Here is a 14,277-nt window from a genome sequence, read left to right on the forward strand (position 1 = left end):
AAAGGATTTCGTTATATTTAATTAGGTGCGTTTAAATTTATTTTTGCTAATATTTGGAAAATATCGTTTCACGATAATGCGCGGAAGTTAATTTTATTCTGTGTGCAAGTCACACAATTATGAACCTAGTTTGATGATCCACAGTCAAGAAATAATTAAGGTACATATTGTATATTTCAAATGAATGTACCTCTTATCTTGAATTTCAGATGACATTTATGCAATTTTATTGGATTTTATTTTATAGAAAACAGTGGAATTAAAAGATTTCATTCATAGTATGTCGCATGTAAAAAACTATAGGAAAACATATGCAGTTGGCCATTACACCAGACACCGTGGTTTTAACATTATTTCTTCCAGCCCAAAAAAAAAAGTTGTGGATCTTTTCTTATTTAGTTTTATTAATGTGAAAAAATGTAGATTTTTTACGCGTAAAAGTATAAATTGTGTTCGACACAACGATATCTCTGGAGCGGTAATAAATGCCTGGGTATGACTGTAATCCTCCACAGCCCGGTGATCAGAGGAATAAATGTTTTTTTCCCCCAATGGGATCAGCTGAACTGAAATGTAGTTCGCTCCCGTGCAACAGAGAGCACGGAAGTTCGTACCTTCCGCCAAACGAATCTGCGAAGTTCATGGGTCCGTAAAGCACTCCGCGGACAAACGGGAGAGGTGTTTGAACACCGACAGATGGAAGCTTTCCTGCTCTGGTTGTGACGACGAGGCCTTCTTCATCGGAGGATGTTTAGTTTTGGAGTGTCGGTCGCGGAATCCACGGAGACTCTCAAAACGACGCCCCCCCCCCCCCCCCCCCCCCAACCCTTTTCGGGACGGGGGAAAGAAAAACACTCGGGTTCATTAGTATTTCGCGGACGACAGCGGCGGACCGGATCCAAAAGGGAGGGTTTGGGAAAAGAAGGAGGGGGGGGGGGAGAGATTCGAGCAGGAGACGCCATGACGATGGAATTCGCAGACAAGACTGTAATCAAACATAAACAATGCTGCTAATGAATTCATCAGCGCGACTCCCGAGAGCCGGGGTGTATATTTATGCCCGTCGTCAGGGCTCCCGTGTCCTTCCCGCATCAGACAATCCCCTCATTGTCCTCTGGAGTCGCCCCGTAATTGGATCAGCGCGTCGCGTCGCACGGACACGCCGTGTGCCGCGAGGGAGCTCCGGGGAAGAAAGTTCAACAGCGAAGACGTCCGACCAGTTGCGACGGACGAAGATGGGGTTGTTGTTTGCTTGGAGTGGATCTTCACGCACCTTCCACAGGAGGAGGAGACAGTCAGTTTCTGATGACTGCCGATGGAGCGTGCAGTCTTCTACGGGACTTTCAAGGTCCCGCCTCGTCAGTGGTGTATCTGTGCTGGCGAGGCGGGATGATAAGCGCGACGCTCGCTGGTGCTTCTAGCGCGGTGTCTCCTCTGGACTGGCGCGCAGTCTTCTCGTCGTCACAGGACAACTGTGAAATTTGAGCGGTGACCGTAACATCATATGGCCGAGAAATGAAGATAAGGGTGTAACGCAAGTCCCTTAAGTGCTTTCAAGAATCTGTACGGGTTGTTTTTACACCCTAAAAATTACTCTGAAAACGTGCTTTTTAGCCATTTTAACTCTTGTAAAAATAAAGTTTAAAAACTTAATCCAAAATCTAAAGTATTTTCTGGCCCTCAGTGAACTCTTAAATGCTTTTCGGTAACAGACCGCATTCGGATATCTTGAGAAGTTTTGAAATCGCGTTGTTTTTCCTGAAGCTCTGCACACCGTGTGTGTGTGCCCGGGTGGGCGGAGCCCTTGAGTTCTTACTGGAATATCATTACAAAGGTTCCATGGACTTACCCATACATTGTGTGTAGAATTTTCATTTCTGAAAACTTTCGCGAAAGAAACACCCGCTTTAACCTTTTTCGCTGTCCTGAAAGTAGGCCTATGTACTATAAAGGAAACCATGGGACGAAACTTGTGTGGACAAATGCAGTGCTATTAACTGCCATTCGTTGTCAAACACTTTTGACGTGACAACGTCTAATAAATCGATGAACGCCGGCTGCACGCACGAAAAAGTGTCCCGTTACGCACATTGTCCCGTTACACTGTGTCCCGTTACGCTCATTGTACGCTTGCGCCGCTTCTATCTCTCTTCCACTCGATTGGAACAACCATCGATTTTACTTTTTCGAGGCACATTAAACTTGAAACACTCCCATTCGTTTCCTACATTTCCTATCATCGTCATATCCTTAACAGAATAACACAGATTGGAACAAGTTAAATAGCAAATATGCATTAAATTTATAGTTAAAATATCTCTTCGTTAAAGTAATAAACATATTTGAATTAATGAGTGCAAATAAAAGTAAATTTATCAATTAAATTGTATATTTTATTTCACTCCATCTTTGTATCCATACAAATTTGTGATAATTCGATAAAAATGATTAAATTTTATTCATAAAAGTATGCAATCATTTCATCAATGTTTTGTTTATGACGTTGTTACGTTAAACTATCGTCCGTAAACCGACTTTACAGACAACCAATATATTTTTTTTAATTTAAGTCCTTGCTACGTCCCTGTTCCCACTCCACTCTCCCTGCTCCGCCGTCGAGCGCCCCACTCCTGTGAGTTGCACTCTTCGTTACGCCCTGGTGAGCCTCCGGGCTGCAGAGAGTCGACCATCGCGTGACCAGGCCAGCTCTCTGCGACAATGTGCGACATCAGGTGACGACCGCTGCTATCGACTGCATCGCTCTGAGATCTGACGATAGCGCGCGTGCTTTTTTCCCCCTATCACTTCGTTAGTTTACGTGCGCTGATTACGTCGTCCGAGCGCATCAATCAAAACTCTTTCGGTTCTGGAGAGAAACGAATTTGGATTTGGGGGGGGGGGGGGAGGGAGTGCTGTAGGTACCGAACTTTTAATTTACAGTCCATCCGCATCATACACAGTTAGGAAAAAAAAAACATTATCGCAAAATAGCGACATAAATTTGGTCAAGATATTTCCGCTACCGAAGCGCGGAATCATTTGCAATATTGTTTCGCCTTGAGAATTTTTTTTTTTTGCAAAAACAAAAAAAGGCTGACGCAGTTCATTTTGCACATGGTTGTTCGTTGGTGAGGTGTTAATATATAACAATCCTGCTAAAATTACCTCGGTGGTTCGCTGACCTGAATAACTGAGGGATAACTTATGGCACGATATTTTCGCTTCACGCTGAGCTCAACTTTCCTACACTTTATTTTCTATTTTTATAAATGGAACTGAAATATTCATGAAAATTGACAAATATTTGTAAATTTGTACATTTACATGAAAACAACCGAATCACTACAAAATGTTGTTCGCAGTAATACTGGGTTCGGATTCTTACCCAGGCATTTATGCTTCGTGTTGCCCCAGTACCGCTAATAGTTCAAGTTATTTGTAAACCATTCCCTGAATGGCTTTCCTGTATTAACTGTGAATAATAAAAAAAATAACAAAACAAAATAAATTCAAATTATTGGATATTGAATTATCTTTTCCATGGTTTTAAAATTTTTATTCTTTAATAATCTCCCGGAAACAGTAGAACTAACGATGAAAACGGAAGGTGACTAGATACGTTTTGTTTGGCTAAACATTATCTTTTTTCTTGATATTTAATTTTAAAATATTTAATATTTGTAATAAACCAGTTTTTCAGCTCCAAATTAAAATATTTGGGGAAAAAAATCGTATACTAAAACTTGGAAACTAGAAAACTTCGATTTTTTATTTTTTATTATTTATAAACACTGGCATATAAACTGTTATCTTTTCAGTGTTGAGTTCTGGGACATCTTTTTTTATTACGTTTTGTAGTATCTAAAAATCATGAGTTTTTTATTTAACATAAAAAAAGTACATTTTTAACTATTAAGTGAGATTACTTTTTTGGGCAACTTCAAAAGCATATGCCAGCTTTGGGAAGCAATTCTGGTTATAATTAAAATATTTTTTCCTACATATTTAACTGCAGATGAATTTTGTCGGTCAAATGTAAACGTAACGCTGAAGGTAAATAATAATAATAATAATAATAATAATAATAATAATAATAATAATAATACGTATCGTTGAATGGAACTGCATTTATCGCCATGCCAAAAGTTGTAAAGCACAACTACCTGCTTGCACCGCTGTCTCGTCATCAATAGAGACCGGAAAAATTCGCGGGTTCGATGACCTCCAATATAGACTCCAATATCCTCCACACACTCGGGCAAATGCCAACTGAACATTGGCTGCTGACTTGTGAGTCGTCTCGACTGGGTGGCCTGTTATTCGGCACTTCTACGAGTGAGGGTCTCTAATTGTCCCCCCAGGCCTCCAGATTAACAGTGGACCAATGGCAGAAGCAGCACTGAGGTATAATCATTTGAATTTTTGCATTACACGAAATGAACCCGCGAATTTTTCAGGTCTCTAGTCATCAAGCCAAGATTGTCGTGTCGAATCAACTCGAGGATCCAGTGCCAGGAGTTGGCTTGTGTCTGTTTTCGCTCCCGACGTCTGGATGCGCGCGTGGGAATGTGGAATGGAAGTAATGGCTGGAAAGTCTCGCCCCGTGAATGGGGCTCATAATTAGGAAATGGCTCGTGAGACTTTCCCTTCTCATTTTCTGTTCCATGAAGTCAACCCCACCCCCCACCCCCAACCCTTCATTTTCTCGTCTCTACCTCCCCCGCACCTTGATCTTCGAGATCTTCCGCCTTCAATTCACAACCCCCCGCCCTCCTCCTTTTTTTTTCTTAAACTCCTTTCGGGCTTTTCTCCGCCGCTGGCATCTTGTTCCATTCAAAGATCATCCCGACATAAGATTACGAACGCAGCCAAATTGCTCGCTTTGTGATCAGGCATCTCTAAACCTCCCCTCCCTCCTCCATCCCTTTTCCAACCAACTCTTTTATCGCTCGTTCCTCCCGACCATAGCACATCGACCCAAGTCTATTTTATTACCGAACCCTTCCTCCGCCGAATTCCAACAGATCCCATTGTTCCCTCCCCCCCTCCCTTATAATCCTCCGCATACATCCGCCCGGGATGAACTGTTGTCACAAAGTATGACAACTCACTGGCGGTCGGGATTCTCCACGCAGTTCCTCTTTTACACCGTCGCAGGAATTATCAAGCGATCCCCTCTTCATCCCCTCCTTCGTAAATATTAGCACCAGCATTTTTTTTTGCCCTTCTTCTATTAAATTTAAAAAGTTTTCTCCCTCACTTTTTTTTTAAAAAACCAGATACCTTGTTAGCTTGAAACAAATACATATTTATTGTTATTATTATATTTCAATTTCTCTCGTGAGACAGAAAACTTCTTTTGAAGGAATAACCTGGAGCAACATTCGAAATGAATAATAAATGTCAATATTCAATTCCATCAAATACAATTTCTTTTGTATGGAATAGTATTATCTTTCATGATCCTTAGCCTATCTTCCTATGTTATTTTGTGAAGATTTTCCACCCGAAAATTGATAGGCTCACCAATCTGTGATAGAATTTTTCATATTGCTGGTTATGCGAAATGCTGCTACAACTGACATGTATTTCTACGCCTAGGTCAAAAAAACAAATTACTGAAATATGTTGTTAAGGTTTTTTATTACGAATAATTAATTTACTCAATGGGTTATGAAGTAAAGTTTTAAGCAAATATTTATGTTCAAAACATAATAAAATAAAGTAATGATTTTGAGTCGGGTACCGAGATATATCAGTCAGTGTCACAGAATGCGTTATTTTTTTAAAGATATGTATATAAGTCTCATGTTGGAATAACAATACAGAGATGAGCACCATGCATACGACGCGACGCGAAATAATTTTTCCAACCAATCACGTTCGACATAGGCCCACCAGTAAGGGACAGGAAAAATTCACGATTTTAATTATCTACAGGATAGACTCTATGACCCTATATGCACTCGGGAAAATTACATTTGCTCATTGACTACTGACTCGCGACACCTGCTAACTGGGATGCTCGTGATTCGCTACTTCTCAGACTCATTCAGATTAACTGTGGCCTAATCACTAAAGCAGCAAAAAGGAAAACGTATTTGGATTCTAGCATCGCGAAATGAAACCGTGAATTTTACATACCTCTTCATAACTGCGACTTAATTGCGAAAAAATGGGGGACGCGACATTTTTCCCCGAATGGAAAGTTTTTTCCCTTCCTATTTGGATAAAATCGTGGGTGCGATTTTTCTGAAATAAGCATCATAAAGTTTTATTTTCCATGTACCATTTAAACTAAAACATTCTCTTATGGACATCCTGTACTTTGTAAAGATTTATGGGGTTAATTGTATGAAAAGGTGGCAAGCCTTAACTCCGCCACGTTTTTTTAAATAAATAAATAGAGACCTGAAAAATTCGCGGGTTCATTTCTCGATAGGCTAGAATCCAAATACATTTGCCTTTCTTGCTGCTTCAGTGATTGGGCAACAGTTTATCTGAAGGACTCTGGACCAATGAAAAACGTTCGACAAAAGAAGTATCGATTCACAAGCTTCCCCGTTAACACGTGTCACGAGTCAGTAGCCAATCAGCAGGTTTAATCTGCACAAGTATATAGAGGATCATGGAGTCTATACTGGAGGTCATTGAAAACGCGAATTTTTCCGGTCCCTATCAATAAAATAGTTAAATAAATATTTCGTTAGCAGTTGGTTCCCCTGCCAAGTTGACGTGAGAGAGTGTGCGGACAGGTAGTCCTCCGCCGCAGCGGCAAGTAGTTCGCCCGGGCGCGCGCATAAAGCCTGCGCGGGTAGGGTGGAGGGGGGAGGGGTGATAGATGTGGATACGCAGGCCGCGCTGAGTACACACACTCCTGGGAGAGGGGGGGCGGGGGTCGGAGTGTATTGGGATCGAGCGGGGAATATTTTCCAGTGGCGTCGGCGAAAGGTGGGGTCGCGGGAAAGTTCAAACACGAAGGAGATGTGTTTCTTGGCGTGAGAAAAAAAAAGGGTGGGGCTGGGTGAACTGCCAGCATTGAAAAACGTGTGGCACGGGAGAGATATAGATTCTACCACCGCTTCCTCATACACTCAACGGAATGAGATCAACAATTTTTGATCTCGGCAGCGTGTGTGTCGAAATAGGTGTCCGGAAAAGTTTCCACAATGGCGATGACAACGCCATCACTTGTCCATTTTCAGATGAGAGACTTTAGATAGCGCATCCGACGGCGCCAACTTGTGGTTTCAAATCACAAAACCACTCAACAGATCTCAAGAGAGATAAAAAAAAAAAAAGTACCCTAAGACGAACAAAAGCGAGCACTGTAAGTTCTTTAGACAATATTTTTTCCCTAGTTGCAGGCAGCAACACGGGCTTAATGCGTTTTCCTCATCGGGCTGCAATATTGGCTTGTCACGTGTGTTTCTGCCTCGCTTCCCGCCGCGGGCGGAAATGTTCAGGTATTTCCGGAGGGGAATCCGCGAAATAACGATTGTCATTCCCATTTCACGGTTGCGATTTTGCTAGTTGAAGCGGGCCCTTTCAGAGAGGGGTTTCTTGATTCCACCTTGCCCCTCCTTCTACAAGCGTGATTCTCGCGCGCAGACGTCGCTCGAGAGACACGGAGACACGGAGACACGGATACACGGAGGAGACGGTTGCACAGAAGCTGAAAGTTCACCGCACAGACACCTTAAGGCCCCCCGCCCACCCGGGCACACACACGGTGCGCAGAGCTTCAGGAAAAACAACGCGATTTCAAAAACTACTCGAGATATCCGAGTGGGGTCTGCTAACAAAAAGCTTTTAAGAGTTTGCTGAGGGCCGAAAAGCACGGGTTAAGCTTTTAAACTGTATTTCTAGAAGAGTTAAAATAGCTGAAACGCATGTTTTCAGAGTAATTTTTAGGCGTAAAACAACCGGTACAGATTCTTGAAAGCACTTAAGAGACTTGCATTACCCCTTTATCTTCATTTCTCCGCCATGTAATGTTACGGTCACCGCTAAAATTCCACAGTTGTCCTGTGCACGACGAGAAGAATGCGTGCCAGTCCAGAGGAGACACCGCGCTAGAAGCACCAGCGAGCGTCGCGCTTATCATCCCGCCTCGCTGACACAGATACGCCCCTGACGAGGCAGGCAACAGCACAGCGCACAGAAGCTGATTGCCCACGAACAGATCGCAACTGCTACACTGGAAAATAGCACACGCGCATCAAAGAAGCACTCAAAACGTGCGCCTGATTTTAGTGCGCGACCAATCAGCACACAACACGTCAAAGATAAACACTGCGTCAGTGGCACAGAGTAGCTAGCGATTGTTTTGATGCGTGCATTTCAAAGATAACAAGCGAAATTAATTGAAACGTGGTGTTTATTTGCTAGGAAACAGCTTTGTAGTCCTAGTCGTTCAAGACTGAATGACGAAGACAAATGATTGAATTTAGTTATTCAACTGCTTGATGTAATAATAGATGACAAAATTGTAATATTTGAAAATAAATCATCTCCACAAAAGTAGAGGAGAAATAAATCGTTGGAATTATTCTAACCCTCTGTTGTGTGCGACTGTAGCTTTGAAATCTGTCCTGAGCGTGTACGTCATGCATTTCGCGTGCTATTTCTAGACTTAACCAGTGTCTTCAGTGAGTGAACGCTTACAAGTTGCTACTGACAGACCAACCAGTTTGTACACTAACATGCGCTTAGCGTTTAATGGATACCAATAATTTTCAAACGAACAAAGATTTTAAATCACAGAACTAAAAAAAATAAATAAATTATTATAACCCAGAAAAGTTACGGGCGATTTTTTTTTGCATTTGATATGTTTTTAACGGGACTGAGAATATCATCTGAGGCTGTAATTGTTGTATTAATATGCTGTTAGCCTCTATCAAATTTTTTATGGTAGCCTACGTGAATACCATTTTATTTCTGTTTTTGAAATTACTGCGCATTCAGTGAGTATGCTATAATTACGATCTAATATTTTGTTAAAATTCCAAGCGATTTTACTATGTCATATTTTAAATGATTATTTTCTGTAAAATCCTGGTTTATGTATTCAAGTGTAAACAAGAAGATTTGTGCAGCAAAGGCTTATACTTCCTTTCTTCCTGCTCTTCGAACAATCCAACACAAAATAAGAATCTGAAGGGGGGGGGGGGGTAGAAAAAAAATAAGCCCATTACGAGTTTAATTAATTTCGTTGGTGCCATTACTATTTCACTAGCACAAAGCAACGCCTACCCGAAAAAAAAAGAAAAGTTCTTTTTTGGAACTTCTCCCAGGGGAGATGCTGGGACGGCTCGGACCGGGCACGGCGAGTTAGTAGGGGGAGAGTGGTGGTTCTGGCTCACCAGATTACCACCCTCTCCCTCCCCCGCCCCGAGTGCTCCGGCCCGGAGATGGGACGCCCTGCAGCCTCCTCCGCGTCCTGGAAACTTCCACTCTTCTAATTCACCTGATGACTTCCTGCCCCCCCCCCTTACCATCCCACCACCACTCTTCGTCCTCGCGCCCCCTTTGCGAGTTCTGGCGGCGGGCCAATCGCAACGCCCATTGTCGCCAGGTGGGACGAAGGTGAGGGAAAAGGAGCGGGGTAGATGCAGGGGGTGAGTCGGCGCCGGATTAAAACACTCCGCTTCGCCTCGCTAATGCACCCAGGGGTGGGGGGGGGGGGGGGGCGGAGGTGGGGCATGGCAAGGGCGGTGGGAGGGAGAGGGGGTTTGTATAGAGCATCGACTCCGGGTCGACCAGCATCCTGGCAGCGCGCTGTGGGATCGGGAAGCCATTGTCAAATCATTTCATTCTCGCGTCACCGGGCCCGCGGACAGAGGCCGGAGAGACGGAGACAGGAGACAAAGAGACAGGAGACAGAGACGGAGACAGAGCGGACCACGCACAAGCACTCCCCCCTCCCGCCCCTTCCAGAGGCGAGGCGCGCTTGTTAGCGCTCGCTGGAGTAGCGTGTTCTGCGGCGCGTCGCCCCCTCGCGACAACTCTCCGGACGTCGACTGCAAACAACACTCTCGGGCTTTCGCGAATGTGTGTTCCCGGTCGTTCCCTGTGACAACTGCCGCACCATTGTGTGGAACACGTGACAGAAGTTAATTATGTACGTAAGGAAAAAAATTGCTTCTAAGCGAGTGAAATTCGGAACACTCATTATCTTCGTCATTTTGTTATTTCCCGGGAATCTTTTGAAAATTGTTGAAATTTCTCATTAATGTTTTTTTTTACAACTTTCATAATTGATTTTACCCCAGATATTGTCTAGGCAGTATTTTTGCAGTATTCAAGAAAGTCTTTCTTCCTATATTATTTATTTTTATCGTTTTACCAAATCGCTTATTTTTATAAATTTGTTTATACATATTTTTCATTCCCAAGATGTTTGTTATTCTACATTTCAAATTTTATGTTGTGGGTCTTTCACTAAATGGATCATAGTAAAAAAAGCTAAATTTATCTTATCTTCCCTGGGTCCCTATTCATTATTTTTAAATGTTAGATGCCAGTATGACAACCTTAACTTTAACTATACGAATAATATGATGTAAAAATTACCTTCAGAATATTCTAACGATTTGTTAGCTTTGGGAATAATGGTATTTTAATTATATTTTGACTCCTGTAAGATGAAATAAATGTTGCAAAAATTGAAAAGTTTATCGCTGACCAGTCGTAACTCTAGTAAATACACTTCCGAATGTTCACGGCAGAAATTTATTTATTGTAACGCTGATGGGTAATTTTCCTCACAATTCACTAATGCTAAAAGTTTCATTCCCTTTATATTTTCTCAAAAGAAGTAAAGGTGCTACAAGGACTCAGTGTGGGTCGCGTATAGACACAGGGGCTGTGACGTCTTCAGATCTCACTGTGAGGTAGCAGCACCAGTCTGCCAGCCTCAATAGCACTGTCCCTCGTGTCAGTGATCTATTACACAAGATCAGCTTCCTTGTATAATACCACGTCCTTGAACATATGTACACCCTTTATTTTCATGTAATTGTATACAACTAACCCACCATTATTTTAATAATGAAGGGAATGATATACACTGAGAGAAAGGATTGTTTGCCTCACCAAAATATTTATTTGTATATGGCGAAATAAATATAATTTGTTAATTCAAACAAATATTTTGTAGTGGGAAAGATTCTGTTGATCTAACAAAATGTTTTTTTCAACTCAACTGTATATTTGGTTAGGTGTAATAAATAATTTTTGTTACGTACCAAGTTTGGTAAAGCTAACAAAATATTTTGTTACAGCAAGTAAATATTTGTTTCGCCATATAGCCTATAAACAAAAATTTGTTTGATTCAAACAAACCTTTTTCTCTGTGTAGTCAACCGTTGTTTTTTGGCAGCAAATAATTTCCAATATTGAATAAAACCAAAAGTATTCTAGAATTTTATTTACAAAACTTCTTTTTCTAAGTATTCACTTCAAGGGACCAACATGTTCATGGGTTACTTTTGTTAGTAAGACGGGATGGTATGTAAGTGCGACGCTCGCTGGTGCTTCTGACGCGGTGTCGCCTCTAAGCGCAAGGCTGTGGACTGGCTCGTCGTCTTCTCGTCGTGCACAGGACAACTGTGAGATTTGATTGGTAACCGTACCATGATGTGGCGGAGAAATTAAGATAAAGGCATATTGCAAGTACCCTGAGTGCTTTCAGGAATCTGTAACAGAATTTTTATTCCAGAAATTATTCTTAAAACACATCTTAACCATTTACAATACATAGTCTAAAAAAATTACAATTTAAAAATGAAAGACGGAAACAGGATCAGACATCCGCTCTCAGGGTGTTCTGACATGCTTTCCGTAAACAGACACCACTCGGACATATGAGCAGTTTTAAAATCACGAGTATTTTTTTCCTGAAGCTATACACACCGTATGCGTGCCCGGACGGGTGTGGTCCACAAGGCTTCGTCTCACATGGCATGTGTATTTTTGAAGTAAAACTTCTTTGGGAGCGATGAGAGTTAAATTTCAAGGTCAAATTTTAATGCAACTCTTTTGTGAAAAAAAATGTTTTTCAAACGTTTCTGGCGCGAAAGGACAGAGATATAAAGAATAACACTATAATATATACGCTGCTAGGCACGTTTTCATTCTCCTCTTTGTGCGATGATTCGTCCCCCTCCCAAAAATAAAGAACTGAGAGAAATAGAGAAACGAAAGAAGAAGACAGTGTGTGCGCATGGGATTTTTTTCTGAGAATGGATATAGGTATCCTGTGCAGTCAGCTGTGAGTGCCTTAAATTTTATATTTGCGACCAGCACAATCGCGTTCTTCCTTGTTCAACCAGCAGCGTAGAGAGCGCTGTTGAGACAGTTCCTGCATTTCCCGCATATATAGCGCTACCTGTTATGAATTTCATATTTCGTTCAGAGATTTGGCGTGTTCCAAACGGCAGAATTGCTTGAAGAAACAGTAAAATGTACAGTTTTTCTTTACTGTGTGAGTATTCAACAGTGAGTAATATTTATTGTTAATTAATCATTTAAGATTTATCAATTAATTATTGATATCATGAGAAGTTATTTTGAAGTGAATACTAATTTTATTTATTAATTTTTATTTAAAAAATGTCTCATTTCTCCTTTTCTCTTTATCTGCCGTTTTACCCCTTCCAATATAGGCTACTTACGAGTCGAGGTTTGAATTGACAAGGAAGTTTCACGTCTATCACGTGTACTGCGTTACACGAGCCTTTTTTGACGTGACAACGTCTAATAAATCGATGAACGTCGGCTGCACGCACGAAAAAGTGTCCCGTTACGCTCATTGTTCCGTTACGCTGTGTCCCGTTACGCTCGTTGTCCCGTTACGCTGTGTACCGTTACGCTGTGTCCCGTTACGCTGTGTCCCGTTACGCTGTGTTCCGTTATGCTGTCGTCGAGTGCAGTAATAATAGGTTATGTTACAATTGACTAAAAAATTATGGTGATTCATATAATTGATGATAAATATTGATTACAGTTTATTTATATGAAAACTTGTTCATAATTATATTTAAACTTTATAACTAAACGCCAGTTTTTAAAATTATTTACAAGTCATCTACACGTGAACTGTTTCGTCGACTGTTTATAAAGTGAAGTGAAAAGTTAATGTGGTTTTCATTGCTTATTACAACAACAATTTCGGCAATAAAGGTTAATTATTCTTGCATTTTAAAAATCTGATTACTAGTATAATTTCAAGTATTTATTCTTTTATTATTAAAATAAAAATTATTCAATTTTATTCATGAAAGTATGCAATAATTTCATCAATGTTTTGTTATGACGTTGTCACGTTAAACTATCGTCCGTAAACCGACTTTACAGACAACCAATTATTTTTTCCCCCCGTGAGGAATGCCTGTATGGTGGAACCAACCTGCACATGTCTCTGGCAGCGAGCATCATGTCCCCGAGACACACAACAACCAGGGGGAGGGGGTTAGGGGTGGAAGGGGGAGGGTAATTCCGCGAAATGAGCCGCCGCTAAGGCGCCGCGCGGGAGGAAGGGCTTGCGCGCTGCGATTAAAACGAGCCGGCGATATTAAATCTTTGCGCGCCGCAAGCCTCTTCTCGGCGGGCATTTCTTCGGCGGACCGCGAGGTGAAAGGGAGAGGAAGAGAGAGAGAGAGAGAGAGAGAGAGAGAGAGATCGAGAGAGACGCCGCATCGCGGGAGCCGGCGAAGCGATATGAAGCGTGGATTATACGCAACATTTCTTTTTTTCTTTTTTCTTTTTCATTCGTGTTGCTCTCGGTGGCTTTTGATGGCTAGGGCACCACAGTCGAGGATTAGTTTTTTGTGCATGGGAAATGTACGATGGATATTCTTAAAGAAAGCTCGATTGGTCGCTTAATAATTAAAAATAAATACTCGCATTAAAAAATTGGTTGTCTGTAAAGTCAGTTTACGGACGATAGTTTAACGTGACAACGTCATAACAAAACATTGATGAAATGATTGATCCAGAAGAAAATGAAATATCCAATTTGGCCTGAGACTGAGCCGTAATAGGTTTTTGCAACCAAATTATTTAGGCATTAAAAATATGTTATTCTTTGAGGAAGTAATTTTTTTAAATTTTTTTCTCTTTTGTATGATAAAATCTACCTCTGCATACTTTTATGAATAAAATTGAATCATTTTTATTGAATTATCACTATTTTGTATTGTTCCACGAAGGACTGAAATGAAATCTACAATATAATTAATAAATTTACTTAAATTTGCACTCATTAATTCA

This window comes from Bacillus rossius, chromosome 12 (assembly GCF_032445375.1).
Source record: "Bacillus rossius redtenbacheri isolate Brsri chromosome 12, Brsri_v3, whole genome shotgun sequence".
NCBI lineage: Eukaryota > Metazoa > Arthropoda > Insecta > Phasmatodea > Bacillidae > Bacillus > Bacillus rossius.